This window comes from Eublepharis macularius, chromosome 13, assembly GCF_028583425.1.
Source record: "Eublepharis macularius isolate TG4126 chromosome 13, MPM_Emac_v1.0, whole genome shotgun sequence".
NCBI classification, from domain to species: domain Eukaryota; kingdom Metazoa; phylum Chordata; class Lepidosauria; order Squamata; family Eublepharidae; genus Eublepharis; species Eublepharis macularius.
In genome coordinates, this window is record NC_072802.1 from 64,754,302 (window position 1) to 64,778,907 (window position 24,606).

A 24,606-nucleotide genomic window follows, 5' to 3' on the forward strand; every position below is an offset into this window, starting at 1 on the left:
TTCCTTCACTCTACACAACTGCTTTTATTTCTCAGCTCAATTATTTCCTGTGGGTCATTCCTGAACCAATCCTTCTTGTATGGATGATAAGGGACTCGTTTCCCTCCAGGCAGTTGGCAACCCTAGTGGTAAAGGAACCATTTCCTCTTTACAGCTAAAGAAATCGCCGATCAGTTTTCTTTTAGTTTGGTGTAGCGGTTAAGAGCAGTGGGACTCTGATCTGGATCCAGAAGCCCAATTGTCTTGCTTTCGTTTAACAGAAAGGACAGGTTTCTATCCTTTACTGCTTAAATCTGTATGGGAGATCTCCAGGAAATGCACCCCAGAGCCATTTTGGTGTAGTGGTTAAGAGAGGCAGGACTCTAATCTGGAGAGCCAGGTTTGATTCCCCACTCTTCCGCTTGAAGCCAGCTGGGTGTCCTTAGGTCAGTCACAGCTTCTAGGAGCTCCCTCAGTCCCACCCACCTCACAAGATGATTGTTGTGGGGATAATAATAACATACTCTGAGTAGGCATTAAGTTGTCCTGAAGGGCGATATATTTATTGAATGTTGTTGTTGTTGTTGTTACTAACAGTTACTCGCATGTGTGTGCACACAGCCAACTAACTTGTAGAAAGCATTATTGTGCAGATGGACACTCTTGTATGGAGGGTGGGGGTGGAATGCAAAATGCAGTCATGGACACAAGATTTAGAAGCTCAACTGTCTTGCTTTCATTTAAGAGAATGGGTAGGTTTCTATCCTTTACTGCTTGAATACATATGGGAGATCTCCAGGAAACGTACCATAGAGCCATTTTGGTGTAGTGGTTAAGAGAGGCAGGACTCTAATCTGGAGGGCCGGGTTTGATTCCTCACTCCTCCACTTGAAGCCAGCTGGGTGACCTTGGGTCAGTCACAGCTCTTTCAGAGCTCTCTCAGCCCTACTCACCTCACAGGGTGAATGTTGTGGGGATAATAATAGCATACTTTGTAAACTGTTCTGAGTGGGTGGTAAGTTGTCCTGAAGGGTGGTATATAAATCGAATGTTATTATTATTAAGTGATTACAAAATTTCAGTCATGAAAAAGTAAAAAAGAAAAACCGATGAGGAATCACCTTGGTTGTAAACACCGCTGGCGCCAGCGTTTCTGGCACCTGCTGCCAACTCCCCTGTGTGTGCACACACAGTGCGTGCACGCCCCCGGACTGCGTGATGACATCACCACGTGATGACATCATCACACAGCAAAGCCGGGCTCATTGGCCGGTGGGTGGCTGGGGCGGCGCGTGGAGGCTACCCGTGCTCCACACGCTGCCCTGGCCGCCTGCCATGCCTGGCCCGCAGCTGCTGTGCCCGGCCAGGTGCTTGTGGCGGCAGTGGCAGCAGCGCGGGGCTGGCTGGCTGCAGCAGCTCTGGGCCAGCCATCCAGTTCTGTGGTGCGCGCCTCCACCCCAGCACCCACTCTGGTGCCCCCTCCGGCCCCGCAACACCCGCCTCACCGCCTCAATGGTGGCGACAGCCCTGGTTGTTAAAAGAAAAGCAAGGATTAAATCCCCTCCCTCAGTTGATTAAGGTTCTATTCAAGGAGTGAACAGGAAATAAATAATTAAGTTGAGAAAGGAAAACAATGACGGAGTAAATCTTTAAACGAGACAGTAACCTCAGAAAGCTCCAGTCGAGCTTTGTGCATCCACGCCTGACAGGCTGTTGCTACAACTGCATTTTAAATACTTTTTAAACAAATTACACAAAATCAGCTGTGAAAAAAGACAGAATAATACAGCACTCTGAAATATGTTGGACAGGTAGCAGTATCACAAATTGTCTGTTCCAGAAAGTGAATGATACCCATTCCAGAATCAATGGATAGCATGGAAACAACCTTGAACTCAAATTTGCCATAGAGGAGATCCCAAGGCAAGGAAAGGGGAACAACGAGCCCGCTATTTCAGGGCCCCCTGATCATTTGTCCCCCGAAACGCTGTGTGCATTTTCCAACTGGCGCCTCAGCCATGTTGCGTTGTTTTTCCAAGCGTTATTAAAAATTCAGCTGTGTTTCCAACAGAGTCACTTTGTCATTTCAAAAGCAATTGTAGCTGTTAATAATTGAAGGCAATTAAAAAAGTGTGTTAAAAGTCATGTAATTTTTATAGACCGGTTTGATGGAATAACGGATGCTTCCTAGGATGCCTTTTAGCACACCAGGGGATTATTAAGCAAAGCTTTCTGTGCACTTGAGATGAGACTGGGGTGGCAATTTGTGTGTTACCCACCAGATTTAGACTCTCGGTGAGGAAGGGATTTGCTACTCCCTGTGCAAATTAACTCATACAAGATAATGCTAACATTTCACCTTTTGACTTGGAATGCCTGCACTTTGAAACGTTCAGACATGACTTTTAAAATTGAGATCTGACAAAACAAAACCTTGAGTTTTGTGGGCTGTGTGTAAGGCCTCGATTTGAAGATACCTCCCTCTCCTCGAAATATGACATTGCTACTCTACACCTAGGCATGTTTACTAAGAAATAAGCCCCATTGAACTTCTGCGTAGCCACACTGAAAGTGCGTGTGTTAGTTAGCAATTCTAAGCACATTTAATTATTTATTTGATTGATTGAGTAGATTTTTAGCCCTCCCTCCCTGCAAGCAGGCTCAGGGCGGGTTACAATCATAAATAAATTACAGTAAATAAACCAATAAACTAAATTTAAGTATTTAAACCTTCCCTTTCCAAGTGACTTGGGAATAAGTCCCACTGAAGTCGATAGGATTTAGTCCCGACCTGTATACACGCTTAAGATTGAACTGTAAAGTTACTTCCTCTTTTGACTACTGTAATAGGATCCATGTAGGGCTTCCCTTGGAGATTGTCCAGAAACTTGAGATGGTTTAAAATGCAGCTGCCTGTTTATTGAGGGAGACAAGAGTGAGCATATATCACATGTGTTCCAGAAATTTATTTGCATCTTTGTTTCTAGGCTGGGCCGGCGTGCCCATTGAGGCCAGGTAGGTGGTTGCTTTAAGGCGCAGGGCGCCGGAGGGGGTGCCGGAGGAGGCGCTGGGGGCAGGAGTGCACGGCACGGAGCTGCAGCCTCCCAGCCCTCCTGCCCCGTGCTGCTGCCGCTGCCAGCACACACTTGCAGCCTGGCGCAGCAGTGGCGGGCAGGCGTCTGGGACGGTGCAGGGCAACCGAGCGGGAGAGCTGGGAGGCCACCTACGTGCCGTCCCAGCCACCCGCCGCAGCAATTGGGCTGGCTCGTGTGCACGCCCGTGATGAACACATATGATGTCATCGCTCAGGCTAGTGCGCGCGCGCATGTGCTCACTTGGCTAGCCAGCCGGCTGCGGGCGCTGGAAACCCTGGCGCCACTCCTGTTTCTAGGACCAGTTCAGGGTGCTTGTTTGGGCTTTGAAAGTCCTCAGTCGTCGAGGACCAGAATACCCACATAAGATTCTGCATTTTCACCCTGCCGTTTTTCTAAGGAGTCCAGAACAAAACGTATGGTTCTCTCCTCCTCCATTTGATCCACACAGCAACCCTGCCTAGCATAATTTCAATCTTGTTTTTGTGTATTGTGCTTCTGCAGTCAAGCCTCTGAACTGTTTTAAGTTTTATGCATGTATATATTTAGCTTATTTGTAGCCTTTCTCACTAAGACTCCAGGCGGAGTACACAGTACAATCAACAAGATGGGACATACAATGAACAACACAATAGGACTAAGATTACAAAAATAACAATAAGCGGGGTGCTCACAAGGACTTGCGAAGGAGCATGTCTGCCCTTCCCCCTGTCAAGGCTTCAGCTGTCGATACTGTTGTGGTTGCCTAGCGATGACTACAGAACGTATTTTTACTTCTTAAAACTATAGGCACAGCTTCTGTTATGAGGTGGGGGTAATCCTCCAGTGTACTCTTTTTTCAGATTTCATCTTTTATACAAACCTGCGACTTTCCTTGGGTTTGTAGAAAGGTCTTGTCTTGTTTGTTCATGGCTCTAATCTCTGGATTTAAGTATCCATAGATTGGACCATGTTGAGAATTAGATTTATTGATGACAATGATGATAACAGCAAACTGCTCAGAACAATATAGTGCGAGCTACAGTTGCCAAGTTCCAGATGGGGCCTGGATATATCCCAGAATTACAGCTGATCCTCAGAGGACAGAGATCAGCTCCCCTGGAGAAAACTACAGCTCTGGAAGGTGGACTCCAGGGCTTTTTTTCAGCAGGAACGCGGTGGAATGGAGTTCCAGAACCTCTTGAAAATGGTCACATGGCTGGTGGCCCCGTCCTCTGATCTCCAGACAGAGAGGAGTTTAGGTTGCCCTCCGCGCCGCTACGTGGCGCAGAGGGCAACCTAAACTCCCCTCTGTCTGGAGATCAGGGGGCGGGGCCACCAGCCATGTGACCATTTTCTCCGAGGGCAACCCACTGAGTTCCACTACCTCTTTTCCCAGAAAAAAAGCCCTGGTGGACTCTATAGATGGGGTCCACCTCCACCCAGGGCCGCCGCCTCCATTGAGGCAGTCCAGCAACCGCCTCCAGCGCTGAGGCGCCGAAGGGGGTGCCAGCGGCGAGGGCGCACGCTGCAGAGTTGACGGCAGCAGCACGTGGGTGGCTGAGCAGGAGGGATGAGAAGCCACCCGCACACCGCCCTGGCTACCTGCCACACCTGGCCCGCAGCTATTGCAGCCTCCCAGCCCTCCCATGCTGCCACTGCCGCCAGCATGCGCCCCTGGCCGGGAGCAGCAGCCGCGAGCCAGGCGCAGCAGGCATCCAGGGTGGCATGCAGAGCAACAGAGCAGGAGGGCTTGGAGGACACAAAAGCGCCTCCCCAGACACCTGCCATGCCTTGCTGGGAGCGCACACCGGTGGCGGCAGCGCGGGGCAGTCTGAGCGGGCAGCCCTCCCGCCCAGCCACCCACCGCCCCACAGTCTGGGTGTGTGCGTGCGGGGGCAAGAGCAGACCTGAAGCTGCCCCCGGCCTCAGGCGCCAGAAACCCTGGTGCCGGTCCTGCCTCCACCCCTACTGGGGTCCACCTCCAAATCTCCAGGAATTTCCAAACCCGTAGTTGGCATCCTTAGTGTGAACAATGCAGAATGTGGGATTACAATGGCACAAGGCAATGCAGTGCCCTCTCCCATATGAAAGCGCCCTTCCAGACCATTCTGTCCCGTTACAGTTCTAATTGTATTACAAGCATGCTCCTCTGAAAATTTCTTTGTGCATTCCATGCTATGATAGAAGTGCAGGAGTTTTCCTAACCGCCTCAGGCCAGCCATTCTGCAAAGTATGAGCCACCACGGTGAATGTGTATGAGCAGGCAGTTTCTGATCTTACTAGTTTGCAAGGAGTAACCGTAGCAGAGCGTAGTAGGCGAGGCAATCACTCAGATATGTGAATCCTCGGCCATGAAGGGCTTTGTGGATTACAGCCCGTACATTCCAGTATGGATGCGACATGCATGTTCTGCCTGGTACCTGCTAGTAATTGGGCTGTCGCATTCTTCACCAGTGTTGGTTGCCGTATTGCATCCTGGGTTTGTTTTTGTTGCTGCCTGGTTCTGTTTCATCACTGCTTCATGTTTTAACGTGTGAGTTTTTAATGCGAGTGCTGTGAGCAGCCTCAGACAGCCTTCCTGCCGAGGTGACGTATCAACTTAAGACCCAGTTCTTAATTCTTTTCGTAACCCATCTTGAGCCGGACTCCTGCAAGAAGTCTCTGGATCCCCCCTGTGAGTGTAGAATTCTCTTTCCCTTCCCCACTCCAGTGTCAAATCAGATGTTTAAACCCTTCTCTGTTGTGTGATACTACAATAATACACAAAAAAGTGAGGTTCTCTTTTGCTGATGACTTTTTCTGTATACCTTTCAAACGTACCACCAGATCATGGTAATAACTCCGTTGCTGTCTCTAATTGGGCTTGGATTTGTTCTTGGAGAGCTCTAAGCAAGGTTGACCTGTAACAATGAGATGATTTCCTCCGTAGTGGAACTCTATTGTGTCAGTTCTCCGAAGCTCTCTAGCTTCACTGACCTGGAACAGCCTAGAAGATTTTTATAACTGTGGATTAATGGAGCTGCTCTGAAAACACCCTCTTGGCATGTGGTCCAAAGTTACCTGTTCTTTCTCTACAGCCAACTTCTTGCAGGGGGGAGGGGAATGTGTTCTGCAGCCTGTCACGGACTCTCATATTCCCCTGCCTGCTCCCCCAGGGTCCCACATCATGATGTCACAATTCCTGAAACAGTTCTTTGACTTCTATATTTTCTTCTTCTTTTCTCAATAAGGGAAAGGGTGATTGTGTAACTAAATCCAGAAAAGTTAGCCATGTTTGTAGTTGCAAAACAGTAAAGAGTCCAGTAGCACCTTTAAGACTAACCAACTTTATTGTAGAATAAGCTTTCGAGAACCACAGCTCTCTTCGTCATGCATCTGACGAAGAGAGTTGTGGTTCTCAAAAGCTTATGCTACAATAAAGTCTTAGTCTGTGGTTGCAAAATAGTAAAGGGTCCAGTAGCACCTTTAAGACTAACTAACTTTATTGTAGCATAAGCTTTCGAGAACCCCAGCTCTCTTTGTCATGCATCTGACGAAGAGAGTTGTGGTTCTCGAAAGCTTATGCTACAATAAAGTGTTCGTCTGTGGTTGCAAAATAGTGAAGGGTCCAGTAGCACCTTTAAGACTAACCAACTTAATTGTAGAATAAGCTTTCGAGAACCACAGCTCTCTTCGTCATGCATCTGACGAAGAGAGTTGTGGTTCTCGAAAGCTTATGCTACAATAAAGTGTTAGTCTGTGGTTGCAAAATAGTAAAGGGTCCAGTAGCACCTTTAAGACTAACCAATTTTATTATAGAATAAGCTTTCGAGAACCACAGCTCTCTTCGTCATGCATCTGACAAAGAGAGTTGTGGTTCTCGAAAGCTTATGCTACAATAAAGTTGGTTAGTCTTAAAGGTGCTATTGGATTCTTTACTATTGCGTAACTAAACACAGTGCAGTTCTTCAAATTGTTTTTGAAAGGAGTGCTGCCTCTCCAAGAAAGAAAGAGGCAAGCCTCATTTAAGGTGATGCCCTCCTCCGTTTTGCCTTGGGTTTCCGTCAGAGGGCTGCTTTGCTTAAAGAAAATAATGGCAACCGAGACCTCTTCAGTGTAATGAGAACCGAGGCCTTCGGTAGCTTGAATGCAGTGTATTGATTTCCGCACCCCTAAAGTATTGGTTCTCAGCTGTGAGGTCAGGACTCTGAGCTGTGCAGTGGAAAAATTAGGAGCAAGCCAGAGGCAGATGGGAAAAGACATACATATAACAGTGAAAAGTTTATTGAGACTCATATTGCTGGCTGGGGTGAAAGGTGAGTCCTCCATCTGGTCTGAGCAGCTATTCGTTCTGACAGGTGCTACAGTCAACCAGAAAGCCTCATTCCAGCCCTCCCTCAGGGCTGCCATGACCTGGCCTCTCACTGAATTACTCGTTCGCTGTCTAGCTGGGTGGGAATTCTTGTTGTGCTGTAGCTGGAGGGTGGGAGCATTGAAGGAGGGGTTAAAACAAGGCTTTTTAGATGCCTGTAGTCTCTTTCAGCAGCTGCTACCGCCAGCTGGAGGCTTCTAAACCGGCTTCTCCTTAGATAGGAGAATCAGGTTTTAAGAAACAGTCCTCCTTGAGGGCAGAAATGATACATGCCTGCCTAGCCTATTTTGGGGGATGAATGCCCCACAGTGTTGGAGGTTGCATTTTGCAATTTTTTAATACACACCTGTTGCTAATTACCGCGCTGTTTTGGCATTCCGGTCTGCGACGGCGAAATCACGGCTGAGAGAACCTGGACATGAGCCACATCCCAAATTGGGCCCGAGACTCTCTCAGCAGGTTGTCTCTGCCTCTCTAAGCTCTTCCTCCAAAACCTTTTAGACACTCTGCGTCCGCCCGCTTCCTTGATTCGGCAGACAGCTGAACAGGGCGGCAGACCAGAATACATCAGCCGGTGAGGATTCTTTGACAGGCACTTAATCCCATTCTTTCCATAATGTGAGCTGCGCCCCCAAAGAACCTCGTTTCAGAACACTGTCTTGTAAGCTGTCATAAGCAAGGACTGATTCATGCCATCGTCTTTCCACGTGCGTAGCAGCAGTTCCCAAATGGCAAATGGAACCCTACCTGCCTGTCAACTTAGAAAAAGCTGAGGGAGGGAGATTTGCCCTCCTTCTCCTCTCTGCTGACCTTGAACGTTTTCCTTGGTCCTTTGGGAGTTATTTTTCCATCCTTTTTGCTGAGAGAAAAGAGGCTGCAGCCAGGCACCCTTGTATCATGCCTGGCTGCAGCTCCAGCTGAGAGACCCCCTTTCTGTTGCCAGCTGCCGTTAGCAAGGCCAGAGAGGAGAAGGGGTAACTGCCAAGCTCCTCTCCATCCGGCATGGATCAACTCTAGCTGAGAGATCCAATCCCCCTAGCTTTAATTTAATTTATTCAATTTATAGTCCGCCCCCCCCCCCACACACACCAGTGGGCTCAGGGCGGATCACAACAAAGCTTAAAAACGCACTGCACAATTAATCAACATAACCATTAAAAACATAAATAGTACATAACATTCATTTAAAAATATACTACATCTATATAAGTATAAAAACAGAGAGCATAGCAGCACGTTAGACGCTCACCTTTCACCATCTGTAGAGCATTTTCCAGCAAAATATGTGAGAGATGGGAGGTGACATGGAACGGGAGGGCATATAGTTTAACCCCCCACAGGGGGGGCACGGCCTAGCATCAACCATATGCCTGGCGGAATAGCTCCATCCTGCAGGGCCGGCGAAATACTAGCAGGTCCTGCCGGGCCCTGGTCTCGTACAACAGAGCGTTCCACTAGGCTGGGGCCAAGGCCGAAAAAGCCCTGGCCCTGGTCGACGCCAAGCAGGCCTCCCTAGGGCCAGGGATCTTTAATAGATGTTTATCGCTCGAGCGAAGGGTCCTCTGGGACTTATATGGGGAGAGGCGGTCCCGCAGATACGACGGTCCCAGTCCACTTAGGGCTTTGTAGGTTAATACCAAAACCTTGAACCTGATTCGGTACTCCACCGGTAGCCAATCAGCGAAGTTCATCAGTGAAGACACACACAGAGAGAAGCAGCAGCCAGTCGCCTCTCCTTCGTTCCAGGATCCGGCTCCTGTGATGGGACCAGTGGTTTGAACATGAGGTTGTATCCAGAGCATGAGAAGGCTGGGCATTTGTCAGGGCCCCAGGACTGCTGAATGGCACCTTCATCGCCACCTTCTGGAGCTTACCCAAGAGGCAATATGAGAAAATTCTTCTGGGTTGTGGTGGCCCCTTGAGGGTACTTTCCCTGCCCACAAGTCCTATAGCCAGCACAGCTTGTATAGTCAGGCCTAGCCTCAAGAAGACCCCCCCCCCCCGACACACATCACCAGGGAGCTCATTGCGCTGTGAATACATTGGGAGTTTTCCGTGTTTATTTTTATACAGGGCTGTTCACATGCCTGGCGCTTAGCAGAGTAGCAACAAGTCCGGTCCCTGCCCCAAGGACCTCACAAGCTATGATGCGGCAAAGGGGAGGGAAGGGAAAAAGAAGCGAGGGAAAGAACATGCAGTCAGTTAGCATCTGTTTTTAGTATGTCAACCGATAGACACACATGGGATGATTTGCAACAAGGATTTTGGTCAACAGAAACTGCTGCAGTGCAGCCTGCTTTTTTTTTTTTGTTGCTTCCGTCAGCATCCCGCCCCCCCGCCCCCCCATGCCCTGACAAGTAATATTCTGTACTGGTTTTGCGGCACTGTTGCCCTGTTCCAATCTGTAATTTTAATCTCATTTTGTGTGGAGTTTCTGTATTTAAAATTTTATATTTTATATATGCCAATGAAGGCTCGCTTGCATCCACCCCCCCTCCACAATGCACACACATGCTTGAAGTGGAATAGCTGGCCAAAGAAATTTCCAGTTCTACTGTGTCTGTGTTCTCGCTGCTGGTGCAGAAGGCCAATCTACTGCAAAGCAGCTTTCATTGTTACCATTTAACCAAGAGCCATGTTGTCCTGGCTAGCTTTCCTCTCGGGACTTCTGAAAATTAAGAAAGTTTTGTGCTCTGCTTTGGCAGCTGGATTCAGAGGGAGGGTTCTAAGAGAATGGCAACCCATATAAGCAAACCCAGGGGAGCCTCAGGTTTGCATACTCCCTTCTCCCTCCTGTTGCAGGTAGTGCAATAATTCAAGGCTCCAAAGTACTACCATTGGAGTCTTGCTAGAGGGTGTCAGCTGCCCCGCCTCCCCCTTTCTGCTGCAGCCTTCCATGCCCACCCCCAATTGTCCCTCTGTGGTTCAGTGGATGGCCAAGAACAGTATGGTGGCCAGTGCTGGTGTCTGCAATCAAATGAGTAGGAATATCTCTCTCTTCCTCCACCAACGGAAATGCCATTCCATCATTGGAAGTGGAATTGTTGTGTGGGGATGGGTGGACAGGGGCAGTAAATGTATCTGTCTTAAATACACACCCTTCCATCAGTGTTGAGAGCTGTTGTAGCATAGTGGTTAAGTGGCTGGGCTGCAAATCAGCAGTCTCCTGGTTTGACTCCCACTATTGTCATGAGCTAAGCAGGTGGCCTTGGGGAAGCCACTCCTCTGAGCCCCAGCTCCCCAGCTGCATTATGGGGATAATAATAACACTGACTGTGTTCACTGCTCTGTAAAAAAAGGTAAAGGTAGTCCCCTGTGCAAGCACCAAGTCATTACTGACCCATGGGGGGACGTCGCATCACGACGTTTTCTTGGCAGACTTTTTGTAACAGGGTGGTTTGCCATTGCCTTCCCCAGTCATCTACACTTTACCCCCAGGAACCTGGGTACTCATTTTCCTGATCTCAGAAGGATGGAAGGCTGAGTCAACCTTGAGCCGGCTACCTGAACCCGGCTTCTGCCAGGATCGAACTCAGGTTATGAGCAGAGCTTGGGCTACAGTACTGCACCTTACCACTCTGCGCCACGGGGCTCTTGCACTAATTTGTCCAGAAGGGTGGTATATAAGCACACATCATCATCATCATCATCATCATCGCCCTAAAACAACATCTCAGGCTTGTATCGATCCTAAAAATACATGACCTACAAATATCTTCAGGTGGGTAGTTGTGTTGGTCTGTAGTAGAAGAGCAAGACAAAGAGACGTCAGATGAAGGCAGCTTTGACTCTCGACAGCTCATGCCCTGAAAATCTTGTTGGTCTTTAAGGTGCTCTTGGACCCGAACCTTACAAATACCTTGTGATGTTTCCCAGCGTGCTTTTTGGGGACATAAATGTAGACAATTCAATAGGAGATGCAGAACTTTCCAGCATTACTCTTCAAAGTGTGTTCCTTTTTTTTTAAACATAGAAATGAGCCATGCACCTTATGAAGGTAATGGAGATCTTCCCAAGTATAATTCCTCACTTGTTTCTCTCCCTTTTGTGCGCTTGTAGTACTTGCTTATTGTGTGCATATATTCTGCCTGGGAATCCGCTGCCAGCAGTAGAGTGTAATGACCTGAGAAAGGAACACCAAAGCCATTCAAGGAATCAAATGTCTGTCGTTGCAATTTGTTTCCTATCTGCTGCAGTTTCTCCCTCTGAACTGTATGCTTTGTTTGCAAAGAGGATTCCTCCTATTGCTGAGTACTATGAAAGAAATCTCACCAAAGTGACTGTCTTGTCTTCGTTTCCTACTTTACCAGAATGTTAAAGCTAAATCCTTATTTCTCCTACATCCAAGAAGAAGAAAAAGACACGGCCGCTTGCGAGAAAAAGGGCAACCTTTAGCTGTACGTTGCAGGCAATCGGCTCCAGTTTGGACCTGTCAGAACCCTTGAGTCGCCCCACAAGCCTACCTGCTTATTTATTTGTTTATTTGAAAGACTTACTAATCACATTCTTCAAAACTGCTTGAAGCAGATACAAACAGCGAAACATCCGAAATTGTCTGAAGCCAATAACTTCATGAGCAGCAGAGTAAAAAAACACATGATAAAAGATGCTATAAAGAGCAGCCCAGCATGAAGAACTTTCTAAAGAAGGTTGCCCAAATTTTGCAAGCAAAACCGTGATGAAGCAATGCCTTACGGGACAGTTAATAAAACTCTCTAAGCATTAAACGGAGAGGACAAGATTACAGACCAAATTTCAGTGGGATAGCCGTGTTAGTTTGCTACCAGCCAAAATAATAAGAGTGTCTCCCAGCACCTTGAATTCTGACTGACTGTTGTGTCAGCCAAAGCCCACTTCGTCTGATGCACCAAAAAAATTAATGGAATGCCCAAGTACCTAGCAGTGCTCGGCACCTAAACCCTTTCACCTGGCACCTAAACCCTAACAGACTAGCAGTATAATCCTAAATGTAGTCCCTCCCTTCTATGCTTATTTACTTCAGTGGACTCAGAGTCTCTATAGATATCTTAAACGAGGATGCTTGAGTGAAGAGAGATGCAATGTTAGCCGGAAAACGTAGGAGACGGAGCAGAAGTCACTTCCACCTCTCTACAAAGAGCCGGGAGATAGCCTTCAGGGGAGACAAGGGGGGAAAGGGAAATTAACAAACCCTCCCGGATCTTTGTAGAGAGGGGAAAGTGACGAAACCTTTTGCTCTGTCTCCTACGTTTCCCAGCTAACATTGCGTCTCTCTTCACTCGAGCAACCTCGTGTAAGATGTCTCGGCTATAGAGGCTCTCAGAAGGCTATAGCTCTGCTCAGCACTGCACTGTAGTTGTCAGAACAAATGTGGGGAGGGTATTCCATAGCAAAGGTGCCACCACTGAAAATGCCCTGTTTCTGGTTCCCATACAACTTACCTGTGATGGTGGGGCCACATGTACCATAGTCCCAGACCTTTAAAAGTAAACTCTGGTCCTTTGAATTGTGACTGGAATGGACTCGGCAGTCAATGGGGTACTTGAAGAACTGGCAAGATATATAAGTTGCATCCACGGTGCTGCTACATTCTGCACAATTTGAAGCTTCTGAACTGGCTTCAAAGTCATCCCTACGTAGAGCACATTGGATGGGATGTGATCAGAGCATGGAGAACCATGGCCAGATGTTTCCTCTGCATTCTGGTTTGCATTTGAACCAATCCTGCTATGAAAGTAGTTGTGAGAGGGGTGACATTTGCTCAAGTGTATTGTTTCACATTGAATGGGGCAAAGTTTCTCAAGCCTCATTTACTGGGTCAGTTTCCTTGCGAGGAGAGACTATCTTGGAGACCCAGGTTCGCATGCCATTGCCTGTCTCTGCAACCCTGGTCATCGTTGGAGTTCTCCCATCCAATTACTAACCAAGGCCAGCCCTGCTTAGCTTCTGAGATCTGACGAGATCAGGCTCACCTGGGTTATCCAGATCAGGGCTCCCATTTGGGTAGTCACCATCAAAACTACTGAACAGTCCCCCCCCCCCATTTTGGTTTCTCTTCACACTACTTTTAGCCCCCATTCCAGCACAAGGAGGACTCCTTCATTTCAGGAGATGGAGGCGAGAAGAATAATATAAGTCCCTTTCGGGTTCCAGTTGGAGAGAAAGATAGGGTATAAATGAAATAAATGAATAAATAAATATATACATTTGACCCCCTCTCCACCTTTAAGGAAATACTTCCAGTTATTAATTTACACAAAAGCCCAGGGAATCATCTCTTCATTCCATGCAATGTAACCATCTAGTTGTTAGGAGGTGGTGTACTGCATAGTGGTTATGAACACGAGCTGTGGTCCCAGAGGTCACTAGTTCAAACCACAGAATAGTTTTAAGCAAGCCACTGTGTCACACCCTCAGCCTGCCATCTGCAATATGAGGATAGTAATATCTGCCTACCTTACAGGGCTGTTGTAAGGATTACAGTTGGAGGCAGCCGTTGCCCCTTTCCCTGTGCCCCACTTTCAGTGGAGCTAGGGCAGCTCAGCCAGTCACCACCAGGATTGTCATGGCCGCTGCCAGCACAGAATCGCATAGCACATAAAAATTGCTTTCTCATTCTCATTGCTGCTCATGCATCGCAGTGGCTTTGGCTGGACGATCTCCTGCCTTGCTACTACCATTTGTAAGCAGTGATGTGTTGTCTTGTTCTTTTTAAAAAGGCATGTATCAGATTCTCTTGCTACAAAATGTTCCAGCTTTGTACTCGGGTGTCCAGATTATAAAACCTGATGTGACCCTTGGCCGTGAATTAAGTCAAGCTTAAAGGGGAGGTAGCAATACAGAATGGAACAAAATTGGCTTATTTCATTCTTTATTAGCAAAAAATAGCTACAGAAAGCCTGCCTCGGCCTAAACACATGTGTGAATCTCTTTTCCCAAATATGATATATTAAGATACTTTGGAAATAAGTGCCTCCCATTTTCCGAATGTGGCACGCTCCTTTTCTACCGTTTAAATCAGTGTAAGGATTCTAAATGGATTTGTTAATCTGAAGCCCTTTCATTATCTGCAAATTGGATTTTGTGTCCCGAGAAACACAGCGGCAGCAGCTTTGGATCCTTGGAGAGGGATCAGTGGTGAATGTGCAGAAAATTTTAAATCGTTTGCTATCCTTGTTTGTTGTTTTTAAAGCTCTGAACCTAAGCTTCTTGGCACGGCAAGGAATAACATAATGCAAGAGCTGTGCGCAGGGCTTTTTTTCTGGGAAAAGAGGTGGTGGAACTCAGTGGGTTGCCCTTGGAGAAAATGGTCACATGGCTGGTGGCCCCGCCTCCTGATCTCCAGACAGAGGGGAGTTGAGATTGCCCTCCGCGCCGCCGAGCGGTGCGGAGGTCAATCTCCCCCCCCACCGCTGTCTGGAGATCAGGGGGCGTGGCCACCGGTCATGTGACCATTTTCCAGAGGTTCCGGAACTCCATTCCACCGCATTCCAGCTGAAAAAAACCCCTGGCTGTGCCTACAGCAGCAGTTCCAAAACCACTCCTGTTGAGGAATGTTTTTTTGACCCTCCTCTCCACAAAACCATGTATATCCTCTGGAAACCAGGTCTAAAGATAATGCAGCACCCTCTGATTGTGTTTCTCCAACATGGGTTCCCGAGAGAGGTCTTCCATGGCCAACTTCAGAATATGAGTGGAGGCGGGACTCAAGCGATTTAAGGCCTTAAAGGATCATTCTGGCACTTTGTGTTGGAGCTGGAAATAAAAGAGTAGGCAAAGTAATTGCCAGAGGATGGGAAAGAGGTGCTCACAGCAGCCAGCTCTTGTGTTCTGAACCAGTTGAAGCTTCCAAACAGTCTTCAAGGGCAGCCCATACACAGTATGTTACAGAAGTCTAACTGGATGTAACCAAGGCATGTGTGACTGTGGCCCCTAGGTACGCCTTTTTCAGAAAAAAAGCCACAATTAGTGAACTAGCCTAAGTAGAAGAAAGGCACTCAGGGTTATCTCAGTCCCCTGGCTATCCAGGGTCAAGGAGGCACCTGGGAAGTGAAGGGATCGTGCTTTGCCTGGCAGAGGTTCCCATTGGCACCTGCGAAGCTGGTAGGACAATCATGACCTTAAGGGCGTGCGGCTTGATTATCTTCAGGAAGCTGCGTGAGCCATCATCATCGTTGTCATCCGCTGCCACCACAGCTGGGAGCAATATTGAGTTCCTTCTTTTGCAGACGTCCTATGGGATTCATCACTGGACCCCTCCGAAAGGACATGTCGACCCAGGGGAAGACGACCTCCAGACAGCCCTCCGGAAGACACAGGAGGAAGCAGGGCTGGATGCCAGTCAGTTCTCCATCATGGAAGGCTTTAGGAAGGAAGTGAACTATTCCATCAGAGGCAAGCCAAAACAGTCATCTGCTGGTTGGCTGAAATGAAAGACCGTGACACAGAGATCAAGCTGTCATCGGAGCACCAGGCCTTTCGCTGGCTGGCTCTCAAGGAGGCCTGCACGCTTGCAGAGTACCAGGACATGCAGGCCACAATCCGAGAGGCTCATCAGTTTCTCTGTTCCTGAGGGTGACCGCTTTCAAAGGACCAGAGTGTTTTAGAGGAAGCTTGGCTGCTAGAATAAAGGCAGCATGTCAAAAAAAAAGAAAAAAGGAGGCACCTGGGATCACCCCCCAACTAACGACAAGCTTTCACCTTCAAGGGGAGTACAACCCCTTCTAGAGCAGGTTAAACTCCTGGATCGTCTTTACCCCTGAACCACAGCACTTCCGTTTTATATGGATTTGATTTGAGTTTCATAAAGCCCCTTACAGCCTTTTACCTGCGGAGTTCCTCCATTGCTCCCCTGAATCTTGATGGCAAGGAACAAGGGAGGCGAGTACCATCTACATGCTGGTAACAACTCGTCCTGAATCCTTGCATAACCTCTCCCAATATTTCATGTAGGTGTTAAAAGTTGGGGGGGGGGGGTGAGGGAGACCTTGGCTGTGTAGAAGTTTCCTAGCAGGATCTTCTGAAACTGACCTTCCAGAACGAACCCAAATCAGATTATCAAAACACCAGCCAGGCCCATCTCAGTAGGCTGTTTAAAAAGCTTCTAGTGGTATTAAAAGCCTTTGGGTAGCTATGTTGGTCTGCTGTAAAACTGTCAGATTGGAGTCCAGTGGCACCTTAGAGACCAACAAGATTTTCAGGGTATAAGCTTTCAAGAGTCAGCGCTCCCTTCTTCAGGTCCAGGAGCAACAAGAAAGATGCCCCTCCCCATCAAAGAACCAGTATTGACCATCCATCAGGGCAACCAAAGGTTTTTTCCCCTCGTGATCTGGGTGAAAGGAAAGTGGAAGGAATCAAGGAGTTACTCCTAAGATATATGGAATCTTGTTGAGCAAACTTCCATGGCAGTCCGTACCTTTAGCACAAATGTATTGCACCTGCGTTGCAAATATCCATCAAGAGACCTTCTTATCATTTGGGCTTGTTCCTTTTGGGGGCCGGGAAGGGAAGGTGAAATACTGTGAACGCAGGGTCTTCCAGATCTTGTTCCTTCGTTGAAAGGGAGCAGTGGCTGCTTTCTTCAGCCTGGGAGAGCCAGGCTGTTCCCAGCTGAGCTGTTGGGGGCAGGGAGAGGAGGCAGAACCTCTTGCTGATTATGTCAGCATGATGCCAAGCAACTTGGTAGGAAGGGTCTAGATTCACCCAAAGTTTAAGAATCTGGCATAAATCCCCCCCTCCCTCCAGAGGTTATGAACATATGAAACTGCCTTGTAGGTCCACTTAGGGTTGCCAGCTCTAAGTTGGGAAATTCCTGGATATTTTAGGGGTGCAGTCTGGAGAGGGCAAGGATTTGGGGAGGAGAAGTAACTCACCATGGTATAATGCTTTAGAATCCACCCTCCAAAATATCTCCCGGGGAACTGATCTCTGTTGCCTGGAGATCAGTTGTCATTCCTAGCGATCTCCAGCCACCACCTGGAGGCTGGTATGCCTAGGTCCACCGAACTCGGTACTATTTGCTGTGATGAGCAGTGGCTCTCCCTGGTCTTAAGCAGAGAAAGGTCTTTCTTGACACCCACAGCTCGAGAGTCTTTAACTGGAGATTGAGTTTGCAATCTTTGGTGCCAGGCGTCTGCTCTGCCAGTGAGCCTTGGTACTCCTCCATATCTTACTTTGGAACATGGCACTGCCAGCCCCCCCCCCCCTCAATGCACTGAGGTGTTGCTGTTGACTCACTAGCATCTTCTTATTTGTGCTAGCAGTAGTGACTGCTTGTTCCACCTGGCATAGGGAGAAATGGGAGCGACAGAAACCAGACATCTGGTCCTCCTTTGATCTGGGCCCATGGTAGGCCTTTCAATTCAACGGGACAAGAAATCCAGCGCCTTGCGTGCACCGAGGAGGCAAGGCCGACATGGAGGATCTTGTTTCTGAAAAGAATAATGGACTTATCTTCTATTTAGCTGCAATAGGGTGGGAGCCGCATTTTGAAGGGTTTCTGTTGTGTTTCTGCTTGAGAAGGATAATTGTGTTTGGCTGTGATTACTGTGGGTAACCAGATTGCAATTTTAATGTTACCATTGGCTCTACGGCAGGAAATGAGAATATTGATTTTTCAATTACCAGCCAGAGAGTCGGTGCTGGGAGGGTAGAATCTGAAGCATTTGTTCTGGTAAATTGGCTAAGATTTGCTCCTCCTGAATCTCAATTCTGGTTCGGATCTTTTTGTTCTGGGAATAGCAGCAGCAAGTTCCTGGGAGACTCATTTGCAGAAAAATGATTATTACCCGTGCTCTGAGGCAGGGGAAATCCTTTTCTAGTTTCTCAATGTGGGCGGGAGACAGAGAGAATGGGTTTTGCGTGTTTCAGGATCTCCGCTCAAATAGGGAGGGACCGGGAAGAAGAGTGAGCTTCGTAATGTAGGTTGCAAGCACAGCAAGTGAAGTCGGGAAACCCAAACAATCCTTTCCATATTTTGAAACTCTCATTTCGTGTTGTCAGGGCTTTTTTTCTGGGAAAAGAGGTGGTGGAACTCAGTGGTGGAACTCAGGACCGCACAATGACATCACTTTGGGTCAGCTGGAACAAGGGGGGAGTTTTTTAAAGTTTTAATCGCCCTTGGCGAAAATGGTCACATGGCCGGTGGCCCCACCCCCTGATCTCCAGACACGGCGCGGAGGGCAGTCTAAACTCCCCTCTGTCTGGAGATCAGGGGGCGGGACCACCAACCATGTGACCATTTTCAAGAGGTGCCGGAACTCCGTTCCCCTGCATTCCAGCTGAAAAAAAGCCGTGCGTGTTGTTTTACAAAAAAGCAGCTGTCGACAGTCAGCTTATCTGGACACATTCTTCCAAAATCACCTCAGCCTCTCGTTTGTTTATACCAACAATTGCCAGTTATTTACACCAATCATTTCCAGATTATGCCATGAGAGAAATGCTGATGTGCCATGAGAAAAAACACTGGATTATTAAGGAACCCTGTCAGGCCAAAGGGATTCAACCAGAGAGGAAGCTACCTTCTGCATCTATGTATGCTCACAGCTCTGGCTTTGCTTCCAGCAAATAGGCCTCTGCTAATAACAGCTTTCTGCTGGTCATTTGCCTCAGGAATGATTAAGCAGGTCAGTAACTCTAGATGTAGGATTACAACAGAATGACCAGCCCTCAGAGGAGGCTGCCTGTTATGTCTCTGTATTGAGGTTTGCCTGTTCCCAATCTAATGCTCAGAACAGCAACTCATGCAGAAATACAGGAGGTGCCCCCTTGAGGGTGGACAACCCTTGCTCTTTCTCACATGCCTCGCTTTCAGAAGACCTGAACATTGCGATCGATGCATTCAGCAGGTGCATATGAAGTGGAGATGAGTTGAGAGTGCGACCCAACTATCTGGGCCCAAAGTATGGGACTTAATCTCTAGTGATTAGTGATCGTGTAAACAATATCAAGGATATTGCTCTAGGAGGTCTGGTAGCTCTCGTGTAGAAGATATGTGGACTTGATCCTTCAGTATGATCCTGATCAACAAGGGAAGGGAGGTACGGAGGAGTTCGGCAACCTCTTCCTCATCCTGTAACATCCCTGAAGGCCGCTTCTTTGGCAGGTAGATAGGGGACAGTCCTCCACATGTACTAGTACAGAGGGTTGGCTCTTTGTATGAGAATGAAATTCTGAAGATTCTTTAGAGGCCTCTTAAGGCTGCTAGTTTGCTGCACCAAACCCTGAGCAGATGGTTTCTTAGCATCTTGTAACATGATTTAATGTGAGATAAATCATGCTAGCGAGAACTCAGGCCTACGGCTGCTCCTCAGAGTGAAAGGCAAAGCGATTACCTGTAACCTGGAGTTCTCTGCAGGTTAATATTCCCTGAAGTCTGACCAGAATTCCAGGCAGCAAGCTGGTGATGACTGATTGATTGATTATCCTGTCTTTCTGTTCAAAAGAACACCCAAGGTGGCTAACAAACACAAAATCCTATCACAATATAAACACAAAATCCTATAATAATGCAGTTACGCGGTCCCATAACAATACATAAAATAACCAACTGGCAAAATCTCCCCAAGCAAAAGGCAGCACCTCCGTGCCAAGGCTCCTTTTGAACACATCGGCAGTCGGAGTGTGGGGCTGAGCAGGTGGGAAAGCTCAACCTCGATGGCAAAGTCCCCCCAGGCAAATGGCAGCCCTATTAACTTCAAGTCAGCCCTTTTTGACTTTACTTACCAAGGTGGGTCAACCAAATGGGACAGACAGGTTTCCCAGGGAAGGTAGATGGCCCGACAGCCTGGTTTTCCCAGGAGGCTTTGCAAAACAGGTTTGTTGTTGCTGTTATATTTATTATTTTATTTTACTTATACCCCACTCTCCCCATGAATGGGCTTAGGACGGCTCACAACATTCATAAAATACAATAAATTAATCATAAAACTACACAATCAGTAATAATCTTAAAACAGTCATTAAAATAGTCCAGACACCATTTCCATAGGCTACTTAAATAAATAGTCGGGAGTCCATATATGGGCATACATATGGGCATAGCACATGGCCAAGGGCAGTCCCAGGAAAAAAGTGGTGGTCTTAGGTGGAAGAGGAGGGACACCTGCTGGTCCTCAGCCCGAGAACATCTCTGTTTTACAGGCCCTGCTGAACTGTAACAGGTCCCGCAGGGCCCGGATCCCCAGAGGGAGAGTAGTCCACCAGGCCGGGGCCAGGGCAGAAAAAGCCCTGGTCCTGGTCGAAGCAGGATGGATCTTGTTTGGACTGGGGACCACCAGGAGTTGCTTGTCTGCAGAGCACAACGCCCTGCAGGGGACATAATGGGAGAGGTGGTCCCGCAGGTATGCAGGTCCCAGTCTGTGAAGGGCTTTAAACACCAAAATTAACACCTTGAACCAGATCCAATGTATCTGGCACAGCACAGGATGAATGTGTGCTCAAATAAGCGTTCCTGTAAGAACGCATGCTGCTGCTTTCTGGACCAGCTGTAACTTCTGGGTCAGGCCCAAGGGCAGCCCAGCATAGAGTGAGTTGCAGTAGTCTAGCCTGAAGGTGACCGTTGCATGGATTACTGTAGCCAGATCCCAGGGCGAAAGATACGGCACCAGTTGCCTGGCCTGTCGAAGATGTAAAAAGGCAGACCTGACAAGTCCACCTTCCTCGCAGAGATCCAAGGCGGATTACACAGTGCAAGTGAAATACAGTATAATCAACGGCTAGGACATTCACTGAGCAAAGCACAATGAAGAACGACAGTTAGGACATTCAGTGAAACAGAGACAAGGCTGGGAAATTCTTGGAGATTAGGGGGTGGAGCCTGGGGAGGGTGGGGTTTAATGAGGAGAGGGGTCTCAGCAAGGTATAATGCCATATGGTTTACCTTCCAAAGCAGCCGTTTCTGCCGGGAGAACTGATCTCCATCCTCTGCATACAGCTGAAATTCTGGGAGATCCCCAGGCCATACCTGGAGGTTGGCAACCCTATGCACAGCCAATCAGGCTGCAGCTAGCCACTGAGACTTTGAGACGACAAGGTTGGAGGGGGTCAGTCCAGTCCAGGCAGCTTCACGGAGCCCAAATGCCATTAACCTACGCAGGGCTCAGCTTGGGTCAATAAAGAAGCAGTCTAGGCAAGGGGGGGGTGCTTCGGGAGGGCCATTTGTGCTCTTTGAGAATTGCTGGTCTAACTGAGTCACATCCTTTCCAGCTATGTTGCTCCCCAACGCATTAGCACTTCCCTCTGTGGCTGTTGATTTATCTCGGCCACCCATCATGAAAAAGTCCATTAGCAAAAGGACTGGCGGGGGTGGGGGGGGAGAGATTTTGATCAACCTTTCCTCTCTGCACTCCTAACGATTTTCATCTCCTCCTTAATTGAGATATTGCACAAGGCCCAGAGTATAGCCTGGGTTGGTAAATCAGCAGGGGTGGCCATTTTTGCTCCTGTGTGCTGTTTGGCAAAAGTTTGGTTGGATGTTTCTGTTTGCCTGATGCAGAGGAGTTAGCCGTGTTAGTCTGTGGTAGCAAAATCAAAAAGAGTCCAGTAGCACCTTTAAGACTAACCAATTTTATTGTAGCATAAGCTTTCGAGAATCAAGTTCTCTTCATCAGATGCATGGTACCATGGTACCAGATGTACCATGCATCTGACGAAGAGAACTGTGATTCTCGAAAGCTTATGCTACAATAAAATTGGTTAGTCTTAAAGGTGCTACTGGACTCTTTTTTATTCTGTTTGCCTAAAACAATGTCTCTAGCTCTTGATAGCAAAGTACAAATGGTCTCAATCAGAGCTTTTTTTCTGGGAACAGAGGTGGTGGAACTCAGTGGGTTGCCCTCAGGGAAAGTGGTCACATGGCTGGTGGCCCCGCCCCCTGATCAGGGGGCGGGGCCACCAGCCATGTGATCACTTTCACGAGGTTCTGGAACTCCATTCCACCGCATTCCTGCTGAAAAAAAGCCCTGGTCTCAATAGAGACAGGGCCAGGCACTCCCCCACCATTATTCCCTTATTATTTTTTGACAACTTGGTCAGGCAGTGTTGGTGCTTTAATAAATAACAGGCACGAGAATATGTTTATTCCCTAGGTGCTCTGAAAGCCGTTAATGCAGAAAATTCCCATATTGGAAACAGATTTTTTTAAAGGAGATGATGGGCATAAAAGTGAGTCAGATCTCACAGATCCAGAGGAGTTAGCCGTGTTAGTCTGTAGTAGCAAAATCGAAAAGAGTCCAGTAGCACCTTTAAGACTAACCAACTTTACTGTAGCATAAGCTTTCAAGAAACACATCTGACGAAGAGAACTGTGATTCTCGAAAGCTTGTGCTACAGTAAAGTTAAAGGAGCTACGGATCTCACAGATGTGCTCCCATAACTCTTAACTCCAGTGCAAGGATCCTTTCCATGAGACAAGGCATTCTTCCCCAAGTGAGAACACCGCTGTTAGTGGGATGGATCCATGGGATCTAGGGTTGTCAACTTCCAGAGATCTTCCAGAATTGCAACTGATCTCCAGAGGACAGAGATCAATTCCCCTGGAGAAAACGCTGCTTTGTCGGACCTTACTGCTTTTTTTATAGGGAGTGTGTCTGGAAAGCTGAAACCCAAAGACAAGCTCAGGTGGCCTCCGGGGAGCCAGTGATCCAATGAAAGTTGGGTTGGAGGAGTGGTACCTAAAGCCTTTCCTCAGGGCTTTTTTTCTGGGAAAAGAGGTGGTGGAACTCAGTGGGTTGCTGGCACAGGAGGCAACTCTGGGTGGGAGATGGTGCCCCTGGTACCAGATGCGCACGTGCAAAGTGTGCGCCCGCTCCCAGGACCGCACAATGACATCACTTTGGGTCAGTGGAACAAAGGGGGAGTTTTTTAAAGTTTAAATTGCCCTAGGTGAAAATGGTCACATGGCTGGTGGTCCCGCCCTCTGATCTCCAGACAGGGGAGTTTAGATTGCCCTCTGCGCTGCTCCAGCAGCACAGAGGGCAATCTCAACTCCGTTCTGTCTGGAGATCAGGGGGCGGGGCCACCAGCCATGTGACCATTTTCAAGAGGTGCCGGAACTCCGTTCCACCGCGTTCCAGCTGAAAAAAAGCCCTGCCTTTCCTGAAGAAAGACTCCTTGTTCGAGAACTTAATTTAAAATCAGCCTCCAGGTTGGGCTGATTCTTCTGTGCCAGCCATTCAGAAGGTCATCTATAAAGAGAGGCAGACCAACTGGAGGGGAACTTCATCGCTGGCAGTTAATAGACCTCGTAAAAACATACCTTGTAAATGAATGGTGTGAGCCATGACTCATGGCTTTATTTTAGTCATTCTTCGTCTGCTGAAACGGCGGGGATGAAGGACAGGAAAATTGCAGAAGCGAATTCGTGGTGGGGATGTGGTCTCCACCTCATCAGGTCCAAACCCCTGGAAGGAGCTGCCTCCATCCTGGAAATATCCTGGTGGGTTGTTATATCTCTGTGAGGTTGAAATGGTTTGTAAAACATCTTTTTCCAGAGGGTGGGTAATATTGTCATACAGATACACAAGGAAGGATTTCCTTACTGCATAACGTAGCCTTTAGTTAAACCTACAGCCCGGCTGAGAGTGTTTCACGAGATCATGGATAGGGGTGGAGTTGGAATGCAAAATGTAGTCATGGACACAGGATTCAGAAACCCAACTGTCTTGCTTTTGTTTAAGAGAAAGGGCAGGTTTCTATCCTTTACTGCTTGAATACATGGGAGATCTCCAGGAAACTCACCCCAGAGCCAGTTTGGTGTAGTGGTTAAGAGTGGCAGGACTCTAATCTGGAGAGCTGGGTTTGATTCCCCACTCCTCCGCTTGAAGCCAGCTGGGTGACCTTGAGTCAGTCACTTTCGAGCGGCAGGACTCTAATCTGGAGAGCTGAATTTAATTCCCCACTCCTCCGCTTGAAGCCAGCTGGGTGACCTCAGGTCAGTCACAGCTCTCTCAGAGCTCTCTGAGCCCCACCCACCTCACACAGTGATTGTTGTAGGGATAATAATAACATACTCTCAGCATTAAGTTGTCCTGAAGGGCGGTATATAAATTTAATGTTGTTGTTATTATTATTAACAGTTACTCGCATGTGTATGCACACAGCCAACTAACTTGTAGAATGCGTTATTGCGCAGATGGACACTATCGTATGGAGGTTCTCCCCGTCCCTGTGAGCAACCATCAGAAACATGAAACAAGAAAGTGGAGACGCAGCCATGATGGCAGC

General features: G+C 47.9%; 1 pseudogene; it reads left to right on the forward strand.

Annotated features, from left to right (window-relative positions):
• The first annotated feature begins 15,497 nt into the window (after positions 1–15,497).
• Positions 15,498–15,955, forward strand: LOC129341367 (bis(5'-nucleosyl)-tetraphosphatase [asymmetrical]-like; annotated as a pseudogene).
• Positions 15,956–24,606: the final 8,651 nt, after the last annotated feature.